We start from the raw sequence: 12,736 nt of genomic DNA, 5'->3' as shown, positions 1-12,736 counted from the left end.
AAGCACTGTTTGCATGACTGCACTGGGAGTTTCCACGAACTAGAAGCTCATACTGGGAACTCTCCCAGATGCTGTCCTACACACCTCTCCCCTTGGCTGATTTTAATCAGTATCCTTTCATTGTAATAAACCATCGCCACAAGTATAACAGCTTTGAAGAGTTCTGCGAGTCCTTCTAGAAGATTATCAAACCTGGGTATAATCTTGGGGACCTCCAAACTTGCAGTTTGTGTCAGAAGTGAGGGTGGTTTTGGGGACCCCCAAACTTGCAGTTGGTGTCTAAAGTGCGAGTGGTCTTAGGGACTCCTGAACTCTGCAGGTACTAAGTATAAAAGAGTCCAACTACGTTCTAATGAAAAATCTACAGGAATAAGTGTTTACATTACAATGAAAAAGACAAAAAATAAGTATTTAAAATTGTTAAGCTGGAATAGTTTACATTAAATTCCATCAGGATTTGCTTCACTGAAAGATACCAGTGCAATTCAAACAGGCTTGGTAGCTTAGCAAGAATTCCATAATGAACAAATTAAAGGAGCATGTTAGGAGTTTGGACCATTTATTGATGTTCCTTTGACACTGATTTTAAGAAATAGATGATGAACGTGGATGTGTTCACAGAAGTAGAGAGTCAATCAAGAACATTATTCATCAGCATTTTAAATATTTAACAGCATTTAAACACATTCCCAGGAGCAGTAACAATATTTAAACATATTTAGAATTCACAAAGTTGCATTTGAATGTTCCCAAAAGCTTTATGACTAGCTCAAACAAATTTTCCCTTAGATCAGCTCTAATCAGATTCACCTTTTTGCCATTTTTTAGAGTTTACTTCGTGCTACTTGAATTGTTTGAACGGTCTCATGGCAAATAACTTGGAAACGTAAAATGGCACATAAATTTAACACATGCTAATAATTAAACATGACACATTTGTACATGAACATCAGCGCACAAAATTATGGAACAATTAACAAACTGTCGATATTTTGTGGTTAAACTTTATTTTTAGATTATTTTATTACACATACCCTGTTTTAAATTATGTACCTAAAATGCATCACTACACCTTACAATAAAAATTTCTTCTTGAATTAATTCATTGAATTATTGACCCCAAACCATTTTAAACTGATCAATCTAAAAATAACTTTTTTTCTCAAATTCTTATTAAGGATTTATGAAGATATCTACAAAAACAAGAGTTTGGCATGAAGTCAGGTTTATTTTGTCAAATCCAAAATATTGTCAAATCCAAAAATATAACTGCTTTTGCATCACACAAAACACACATATATATATATGACAATATCTATACCCATCTGTATCTATGTCTATCTATCCAAACAGATATAGAAAGATAGATTGATAGATAGGTATATAGACATAGCTCTAGCTAGAGATACAGAGGTAAAGATATAGATGTATAGATTAAGATAGATATGTAACGCTTCGTTTTAGTAGTTTTTTTCCTGTTGCTGGGGTTTCTTTGTCCTCCTTCTCCTGTCTACCTTTCTGAGATTTCCTCCCTACTGCAATGTTGTGATGTTGGCATGCCCGAGCCTCTAAGGCTTGAGAAAAATCTGCTTAAAAGATCGAAGTAGACATTTATAAGTGAATCATTTAAAAAACATACCCAAACCCCTCTATGTGATTGGTTGACTCTTCTAGTTCACTAAACAATATACAAAAACAAGAGATAAAAATGGAGAGATGCAATTAACAAAATACTTTTAGAAACAATTACCCCTTGTACACATTACTGTGAAGTTATGTTTAAATATAGATAACACATTTTCCTTTAATTAGCTTTACTCTTTTCTTGAATGATTGAGATACTTTTGGTATTTTTTCTTATATTAAACTGGAGGTGCATATTTGTCCATGAGATCATGCCTAATAAATAAAGGTGGAGGAAAAAGACTTTTAAAAAAATTTCTCCTGAACTCCTACACCGGTCGTAATCGGGGCCTGCAGCAGTTGATATTCCGGATCTCTGAGCAAAGGTAAGAATGACTTTTGTGGTAATGTTTTTGAAGGATCTTCTGATCAAATGTACTTATATCTATTATGTCAGCATTCATGAAGCTGCACTTGGCTTTGGGCTCTGGGCCTCTTTGTCAGTTTCTTGAAGTTAAATTTCAACACTAGAATTTACATTGGAAATACAAGGGAGCTAGTATGATATGAATTTAATGCTTTACTTATACAGCAAGCCATATTTTACAAAATATAATCTGAAATGTCTCAGAGAATTTTTGTTTTCTCTCAACCTTGCTCTTATGTATATGTGCAGCAATCTTTTCTTAATCTAGTGATTTCATTGCTAAATTACTGAACATATCCCAGGCTCAGATATTCTGAAGATATAGTGTTTTTACAGCAAATTAAACATAAAATTAAAGTACTTGAAGTTTAGAATACACTAAATAGTCTCTTTTTCCCCAAAATCGATTTTATAGGCCAACTGGATTACAACAATCTGGGGCTCCAGTCCAGACCTCCTGAATCAGAATTCTTGAGTGTGGGATAACAACATAAATGTTTAAAGAGACTCCCTGGGTGGTTTTTATGCACATAAAACCGTAAGAGCCGGTGTTGAGTATTTAATATTTAGAGTAAGAGTCATGTTGCGTAATGTTCTGTGGTGGAGAGATGGCAGTGTGAGCTAGTTTTATTTAGCCCCATTCAAATACAGGAGATTGGGGATTTTTCTTTCATGCCATTAGGCCACTAAATGTTCCACTCAGTCTCAGTGTCTTAGTGTTATCAGCTAAGTAAGAGAGCATTGCCCACCTTCAGTCTTGGCAAGGGTGTAGTGCCTGAAGGGATATATGGACGATGTTTCTGCTGGATTACAAAAGGTGCTTTACTGCTATGGGTGCTGTGAAAGGAGAGTGCAAGTAGAAAAACAACTAAGGTAGCTCCTCAGTACATGATATGATATGTGGTAATTCCTTTAATGGTATGTCATATGTGCAATCTGTTTCTACATGGCTCCAAGCAATGGTTGGTGAGGTCTTGAAAGGACTGGTTAGGCTGTAAATCCCAATTCAGAATAAAAAGACACATTGAGAATTTACCAAGAGACATTCTGAATATGATTTGGTTTACCAGACAGATCTGCTTTAGAAAGCGAATCCCTTTCCACCGTTCTCAAAACCTTCAATGGCTCCAGATCACACTCCTTAACTTTGGTGTTTGATATTCTCCACAATAGAATTGCACAAAAATTAATTAATTTGAGTATATCATCCACTATTCTCCTACAAGAATCTTCTGTTTCAACCAAGCTGATCTTTTCATTGTCCTTCAATATTCAAGTAGATATTACTACATGCCTTTTTCTTAGGCCTCCCCCTATCTAAGATTCACGTTCAGCTCAAGTCTATCTGCTTCATAATGCCTTTCTTGGGTGCTCTGGTCTACCATCATCATGGCTCAGACTCAATCTTCTAATTTTCTAAAGTATCTTCTATCACCCATGTTACCTGATCATTTTTAACGTTTTCTTATTACATCTTTTCCATCTTACAAATTAAAAAAAGACACATTGCTACATAATGTTAAAACATCTAACAATTAATTAGTATAATTACCCTTCACTTTCAATTTTAGCTCCAACTTTTCTTGATGGTAGAGATTCCCCAACTGCACTCCAGACACAGTGTCGTTCGTATTGGAGGGATGTTTGAGGTCACCCATGACAAACATCTGCCTGGTGCAAGAAGTCTCTTCTCAACTTCACTTCTTTTCACAAAGCTTCAGGTTGTATAGTTCCAGCGCCAAATTCAGTCACTACCAACAGAGAATGTCATGCCATTGTTGAACAGTTTTCATTGTTTGGAAGTTATGTATTTTAAATGAATTTATGTTTTCCACCACCCTTTTTTGCACCTGTAGCTAATCAACAAACCTCTCTCGATTCATTTCTCTCCAAAGTAACAAAGTGAGGAGGCTGGCTCAGCAGCAGATTACCAAAGGGATCTTATTTAGATGTGTTTTGTTTCTTTTTCGCCGTGGAAATTCACTGCTGTTGTATATTCTCTTCATTATTAAAGGCAAATGTATTCTTTTGAAGGTTGAATTGTTCAACTCAAAAACAGTCTTTAGTATATTTTCTTCCCTGGGCATGAACACTTAATTTCTTTAGCAGGTATCCAACAATAACTGTATCAGGAAAAAACTTTAAAAGTTAGCCATTATGCTAAACACACCTAAAAGACTTGATTTAAAGCTAACAGTAGTTAAAAAAAAAACACATACGTAAGTGACTAGACTGCAGAGCACAAAGACAAATGTGTATTCACAAAATATGTATTTCTTCTTTTTGTTCCTACAAATATTTAAATTTATTTTAATAAATAAAATAACTTTTGTTTTGACAAACTATTACACTTATTATGTTTAATAAAATAGAATAAATAATATGATCAAATGACAGATAAATTATATTTGTGATTTTGAACTCTATTTAGTTTTATTCTTTGATAATAAGCCAATGAGTTTAATTTAAAATATTCAGAAACCAATTTCTCACAAGTAACAATGAACTATATATTATTCAAAAAGAGTTCTCATCATGGGAAAGAATGGATAATTGACTCTGAACTGATGTGAACTTTCAGATTCAGTATTTTACAGCAAATTCAGTTATCTCAGAAGGATTGTATGATCTCATTTGACATGCTGTGATACTTCAGGATTATAGTAACATGTAATTTATCTAATTTTAGCACAATAATGTCTTGTAATTTAATAAAAAACATTCTTGAGTATAGATTGAAATAAAATTGACTTCAGTGAATGAACCCCATAAAACCAAACTGGGTTGGAAGATGGTTAGGCACAGTTGTAAAGCTGATTATTTTGTGTGTGTGTGTGTGAGGAACATCAGCCCTGAACTAGCATCCATACCAATCCTCCTCTTTTTGCTGCGGAAGACCGGCCCTAAGCTAACATCTATTGCCAATCCTCCTCCTTTTTTTCCCTTTTTCTCCTCAAAGCCCCAGTAGATAGTTGTATGTCATAGTTGCACATCCTTCTAGTTGCTGTATGTGGGACGCCGCCTCAGCATGGCCGGACAAGCGGTGTGTCGGTGTGAGCCCAGGATCCCAATTCCGGCCAACCAGTAGCAGAGCACATGCACCTCTAAGTCACCCGGCTGGCCCAGTAGAGCTGATCATTTTAATAGTTCTATTTGTCTACTTGTAACGTGAATGCATTAAAATTTTAGATAACTATTAAATCTGATTATATATATCATTATTACTTTTAAATTGACTTTTCAACAATAAATTATTGGAATGAATTATATTTACTGATTGTCTGTTTTTTAAAATATTTTAAATTGAATCTATATATGGATATATTCTTATAAATTTTAATCAATATGGACAAAACAAATTATCCTCTTAATGAAATTTTTTTAAAAGCATACTCTTCATTCCAGGAGTAATCTGAATGTTAAGGCCAATAACTCCTACCAAGCTATTTTATGTGTGATAATGATACAGATCCAAGTGGGCTCGCCCCCTGGTGAGTTAAATAAGACTCTACACCAGTGGAAGTTGTCTCACAAAGTAAAGTGTATTTGCAGCAAATAGGAAGCCATGAAGAATCATTTCCAAAGTCATGGCGTCCCGAACAAAGGGAAGCAGGAACTTTTATTTGGTTGGGGAATGGATATTCAAAAGGGAGAGGTGGGTATTCGCTTGCACGGGCTCAGTTGGAGAACATGCTTCCACATAATGAGACCTAAGCTACTCCTGGAGCGATCTTTGCATTAAAGATAAGGCAAAGGTCTTGGGTGTAGCTCTTGTGGTGAGGCTTGATCAGTTTCAGGATGGCTGGTGGTTACATCTTGGCTTGGTCAGTTTCAGGATGGCAGCTGGTTATATCTCCCTTGAGTGCCTTGCTTGGTCAGTTTCAGGATGGCTGGTGGTTACATCTCCTTAACACACAAAAGGAAAAGAAACAACCTGGAAAAACAGTTAATTGCTTCCAAACCCACCTTTGAGTTTCTAGAGGCACCTAGTTGCTGACAATAATATCCATATAAATACATATATAGAAACATGAAAGATGTTTTACAATGTGTGTTTTACATATATGGAACATATATATTTTCTGCAACTTGCTTTTGAAAATTTTCTTTGCATTTATATGTAAATTAAATTGATGTAAAGATAAATGAATAAACACATCTTGTTGCAAAAACTATAAGAAAAGAAAGGACAAAAAGTAGGAAATATCATTTTCATATCCCTTGAAAAAATGGAACATTGCTACCCTAAATTATATATATATTTCACTGTAAGTGGTAATTTTTTTTAAAGTAACTAAAATTCACTTAGATTCAATAAAATTTTTTTTAATTATTATCCTATTAGCAATTAATTACTAAATATTTGAACTTTGAAAAATTGTCTCAATTTTTTTTGTAATATCCAGATAGTTTTGGTGAAAGCTTTGTCTGGAGGGTGATAGTGAAATCTAGTCATTTTAGAGTTGCATCTAATTTAGGCTTGTATCTTTGTGTTTAGAGATGAAAAGAAGACAATCCTTAATGTGTGAGTTAAAACCACTGTTGAATGTAATTGAGAATTTGTGGTGTAATTTGTAACGATGATTTGAGAAGATCCATTTCTCTGGTAATGTGATTGCTAATTCCCAATGTAAACTGTAATTTCCTTCAAAAAAATGAGTTCAAATAGAAATAAAGGAGGAAAAGCAGTGGCTGCATTTTGGAAGATAGGAAATGCAAGTTTACCACAAACTGGGAAATGGAGTCACGGGAGACTCTGTTCCAAATGCCAAACAAATTATCATATATTTCCTAGGGCATCTCCAACTTGACATTTGAATTCTACCTGGTCAAATATTTGAAATTCATTTTTCCCTCCTCTAAACTTTAGATAAATGTACAGTAGAAAATGTTGACCTAAAACACAATTTTGTGTAGGGCTATCTTGTGCCAAGAAAAGTTAATTATTTCAAGTTTGTGTTCTTCAAAATAGATACTATATGGATTGAAAGGGATCCAGTTCCAGTAATAACTAGTGCCCCTTCTGTTTTCTTTGTATATTATGACTATAACCTGCTTATTGTCTCCTGCTTGAATTGTTGAGAAAATGAGTTCCAAATATCAAATGCAGCAGGATGGCTATTGTAATGGATTTATAGTGATAGACATATAAAAGCCCAGGCAGAGAACGTTGTCTTCCTCTAAATTTTTTTTTTTTTAATTTTATTTATTTATTTTTCCCCCAAAGCCCCAGTAGATAATTGTATGTCATAGTTGCACATCCTTCTAGTTGCTGTATGTGAGACACGGCCTCAGCACGGCCAGAGAAGCAGTGCGCCCGTGCGCACCCGGGATCTGAACCCGGGCTGCCAGCAGTGGAGCGCACGCACCCAACCACTAAGCCATGGGGCTGGCCCTGTTGTCTTCTTCTATACCATGCTTTCAATAGGGTCTTAACCTCATGGAAACATATTACATAAACCCAATGAGAGCTATTAATGGATTAATACTCTTAAAAACCTTTGTATTAAGATTATTTATGACATCCTGCATTGTTATTAATAGCCATTTTATTGAAGGATATATTTATTTTGTATGCTTCAGGATGTCTAGTGGATCAGATTTAGTTAGAATAGTTTTACATATATTTAAATTTACATATAGTAGTTATATTCTGCATATTTGTATTCGTTTGTCATTGTTGATATGTTAGTTTAAGCAATGCAATCTTGTGAATTAAAATCAATAGCCATAGCTCTTAGTTATTTATGTTTCTAAATGTTGGAGCCTTACAATAGAGAATATTTTACAGACCTATGGAGTTCAGTGAGAAATTTTACATCACAAAGCTTTACATTGTAAAAATAGAGTGGGACAATTTTCTTCAAAAATGGATCCAGGCAGGACATAAGAGATACTATCTCATTATATTTCTGAAAGGATTTTTTCTTCCTGATGACTGAGATAATATGACACTATTATAGTCTCAGCATTTGATCATCACCTTTTATCAAAAACAAGTCTGAGTGGTATCAGGAAAAGAAAATTAGGGAAGCAGGCTTTGATATGGATATCCACACCATAATAACTTCCTGAAAAATATTGTATTTTATTTCCGTAAGATGATGCCATGCCGAATTGAAGTAGGAAGAATGCAGGTCAAAAACATCCCTTCTAGTACGTAATGTATACATTCCTAAATGAGTAGAAATTTAAGATCAGTTTTTTCCAAAACTGTGAAAGTTCACCATTCATAGGAATGCTCTTAGAAATTTTATGTAAACAATAATTTGTTTTTATTGCAGAATTCAGCACTTACGTCTCCTTTGTAAATAAGTATAATTATAATATACATACTACATTTAAGTAGTTAGAATACTTTAAATGTGCAATAACATTTCCAAAACATAAGAGAATGGTATTCCTTTCCATTTTCTTCTCTAAATGAACATATCTCTTTCATTTCATCTTTTTTTTTAATTAGATTAATCACATCTAAATTCTAAAAATATGTATCTTTTTTCAGGAGCCAGGTTTAATTACTTTTGTGAAAATAATGAAAATAGAACAAATTTCTTCTCAACATGTTTTTCAAATAATTGTTAATAATTCATTTACAGAATATGAGCCAAATGCATTGAGTTTATTTTAAGGTCCAGTGAAGCAATTATATAATACTCTTTAAACATCATATAAATCTTTATAGTATATTAGAGAGTACTTAACTGATTTTTTTGTTGTATAGCACCAATCTCTAATTTCTAAGCTTGGATTACTTCTAGTTTATTGGATTGGAAATTAAAATGAAAACATCATACCACCTTGAATTTTTTCATTATTTTCCAAAATCTGGTCTTCTGAGATAAAATCAGAACACAAGTTTTGCATACAATTCTTATGTTTATATGCACTTTTAATGCTTTTAACAATTGAGTATTTAATATAAAAAGATAGCCTTTCAATTTTCTTTTCTTAATTTATTTGCTTTGCCATCACTTTAACTTCCTGCACATAGTAAAATAATATTATAGAAAAGACTTCGACAAACTCAGCAACAGTAGTTTACTGCAACAGATTTTCAGTTGTAGATAGTAGCTTTCTGGCTTCTATAGAAAGCATATAAGTCTAGTATGATTAAAATGTTTTTTAAAAATAAATTGATGAGGGCTGGCCCAGTGGCGCAAGCGGTTAAGGGTGTGCACTCTGCTGCGGTGGCCCGGGGTTTGCCGGTTTGGATCCCAGGCATACACCGACGCACCTCTTGTTAAACCATGCAGTGGCAGCATCCCATATAAAGTGGAGGAAGGTAGGCGCGGATGTTAGCCCAGGACCAGTCTTCCTCAGGAAAAAAGGAGGATTGGCAGATGTTAGCTCAGGGCTCATTTCCTCACAAAATAAATAAATAAATAAATAAATAAATAAATAAATAAATAAATAATAAAATAAATTGATGAACACATAGTGGTAGATAATAACATGCTGATTGAAAATGACAATGAAGCTAACAGCGATGGACTCTATGGTGTACAGGACGAGTGTATTTCAGCAAGGCCATGGCTAACCGTGGCATCTTGCAAATTAGGCATAGTGAGATCTCTACCCAGGAAAGGCTGTTATGTCATGTCTCCTAGACACCTATTCACTTATATTGTGTTTCCACACTAAAAGAAAAGATGAAATACACACAAAATTTTCTGAAGTATTCGAAATTTTGATGCTAACAGTTTGGGGGTTGATTTTGCTAATTATTGCAATGCTTGTCATTTTTAATGAGAATAAGCACATCGTAGATTTTGCTTCTTGGTAACACTGAATCACTTGGACCAGTTCCATCTGCAGTTGAGAGATCTGACAGTGACTATCCATGTCCATGGCCAACCAGTTAAAAGTAGTTATATCTTTTCTTTCTTGAACACTTACATTTTACTGTTCAAACCAGGGTAGGCATAACCCTGGTGCTACAAGAAGGTGAATTGGACACTTCAATACAGTTACTTATAGATGAGGAAATTTAGATTTGCAAAAAATGTACAACTGCAAGAATTTAAAAGTCATCGTTATATTTAGAATTTGCAATTTGGCATGTTTGCTGGCCATATATAAGGAACAAGAATATTTTCAAGAGAAGTCCACTGGAAACACATTATATATTTTGTCAGAATTCATCTTTACTGATATATAGACATTCAGTACACATATCTTTTCTTTCTTCTCTTTATATGATCAGTATTTTTATCTGTTTGCAGGAATTGAAGATTTTTGATTTTGAAACAATAGTGCTGTTTTCTTTGCTCAACAGATTTTTTTTTTTAATTCTGCTCCTGAAGAAATGAGCCCAAGACAAAGATTAAACAAAATCTAACACCTCCTTCCCAAAAAACTATCACTTTGTAACTGTTATTGTAAGAACTTTAGTAAGAAATAGTAATTCTAGTCAACAAAATACAAATTCAAGTAAACTGTGCTCTTTGACTGAAGTGTAAGGATAATTATGGCAATCTCTTTTTCAGATACACGTATTTCATATTGATCTGAAAATGCAGCAAACTAAACAAAGTAGAGAGAAAGTAATCATTGATCTGCCGGCCAGTTCAGAGATTGGTAAATTTTTCTGTAAAGCACCAGATAGTCAAATACCTTAGGCTCTGTGGGCCATCCATTCTCTGCAGGAGGTAACGAACGTGTCCCTTGTAGCACAAAAACAGCCACAGACATGCATAATAAATGACCATAGCTTTCTTCCAACAAAACTTTATTTACAAAATATAGGAGACAGGTTTGACCTGTGGCCATATTTTGTCAACCCCTGTATTAATCTATTGATTGGGAAATAATACCATAGGGATTTTAGTTACTAAATTGGATTTGTTTCAATTGACAATTATACCCTCTTCTTACCAATTTCTTGCATGTATTTTTTTTTTTAAAACTGCAGGAAGTCAAATGTAGTTCACTTTTTAACAAACCTCAATTACTAGTCCCTCTGAATGTTCTTTCTCTAGTCTACCTAGCTACCCGAGAATTAGCATAATCAATTATCAAATTCCTTATATTTTGCAGAATACTGCCCCCAAACACCTTTTAATTTAGTATGTCATCCCTATTTTATTTATGATTCACCGTATTAACATAAGAAGAAGGGAGATTATGTTTTTAGAAGTCACGGAAGGCAATTGTCAAAAGACAGGTTTTAATTCTATATGTTTTTTGTCTTTTTAAAAATCTTTCTTCTATCAAATCACATCAAGCCATCTATCTAAAATTTTAAAAAATGTAATGAAATGTAGCAGTTTTCTATCCAATATTTCCCCAACTTAGGTCCATTTATGTTCAACTATTTTAGCTATTTCTCTGTTACTTTGCTTCTGCGTTTCTAAATAACTTGTTTATACAGACATGATTTGATTCATTACTTTTTGATCTTATCTATTTAATTTCTTTGTGGTGTTTTAATATTTAGCTACTTTTAAATTCTTCACATGGCTTACCCTCCCCATATCCTATCATATATGTCTAAAACAATTTTAGTTATGTTATAGAAATATATATTTTTTAATAAATATGTGATGTTTATATTATTATATACAGTCCTTTCATATGTTTTCAATATTTGTTTTTTCCTAAATGGTCAAATACAGCTCTAAATACACTATATCAGCTTCTCTGTGTTTTTCCCCCTAATTTTTTGTTGCTCTTTTTTTCTGTTGTTATTGTTTTAATGCTAGGGCCTTTCCTTCTTCAGCATGCTAGTTTTGTGCTCCCCGTCAGATTGGTTTTACTCTATTCTGTGCATAGAATCTCTCTGTGAGACTTCGTTTTTACCCTTCAAATTTCTTTTTTTTCTTGATCATATGTCTCCTTCTTTACAAAAATTAATTCCCTACTCTGTTAAAGTTCAAGTTCTAGTAGCTTCCTAAGAAAAGGGGTAGGTGGGCAATTTTTACTTCTTTTTTTATTTTATAAATTTGTTTATTATACTCTCAAAGGAGATTGATAATAGTTTAATGATTTCATAATAATTTTTTCTCAGAAATTTAAAGAAACTATTCAATTATCTTCTATAACCCAATGTTGCATTTGAGGATTCTAATGACATTTTATGTTCATTTCAATTATTTTCAAAATGATTTTTTTTCTCTATAGAAGTAACATATTACAATGAAATATCTTGGAGTGTATCTCATTAATGAGAATGAGCCTCTTCAATCCAGAGATGACATTTCTATGTATTATTTCTTTGATAACTCCATCTACTCTTTGTATTGTTCTTTCTGAAATTTCTAACTCCCTTTTATCTTTTATTATAGTAATCTATTTAGTATTTTTCTGCAATCTGGAAGATTTCCACATTTTTACTTTCCATTCTCACAATTGAATTTATTTTTTTTCTGCCACAGTTATAAGAACTATATCCTGTTTTTTGATATCTCTTAGTTGCTAGCATCATATTCATATTCAAAATTCTATGTTAGAGACTTCAAATGCTTAATGATATACAGTTTTATTTACTTTTCAAGTTAATGGAAAGATTCTGCTTTCTCATTCCATTTGAAGATGGATGATACTATGCGAGTAGTTCTGTCCAATGGGCTATAGTGAGCACTGATGTGTTTTCCCTTTGTTTCTGAGCATTTAATTATCACTGTAAAACTTTTTAGTAATGTCATTTCCCACCTGGTTGATAAAAGTCGTGTGTGTACAGGTGGT

This window comes from Diceros bicornis, chromosome 9, assembly GCF_020826845.1.
Source record: "Diceros bicornis minor isolate mBicDic1 chromosome 9, mDicBic1.mat.cur, whole genome shotgun sequence".
In the NCBI taxonomy this organism is placed as follows: Eukaryota; Metazoa; Chordata; class Mammalia; order Perissodactyla; family Rhinocerotidae; genus Diceros; species Diceros bicornis.
Note: the sequence above shows the minus strand (reverse complement) of the source record.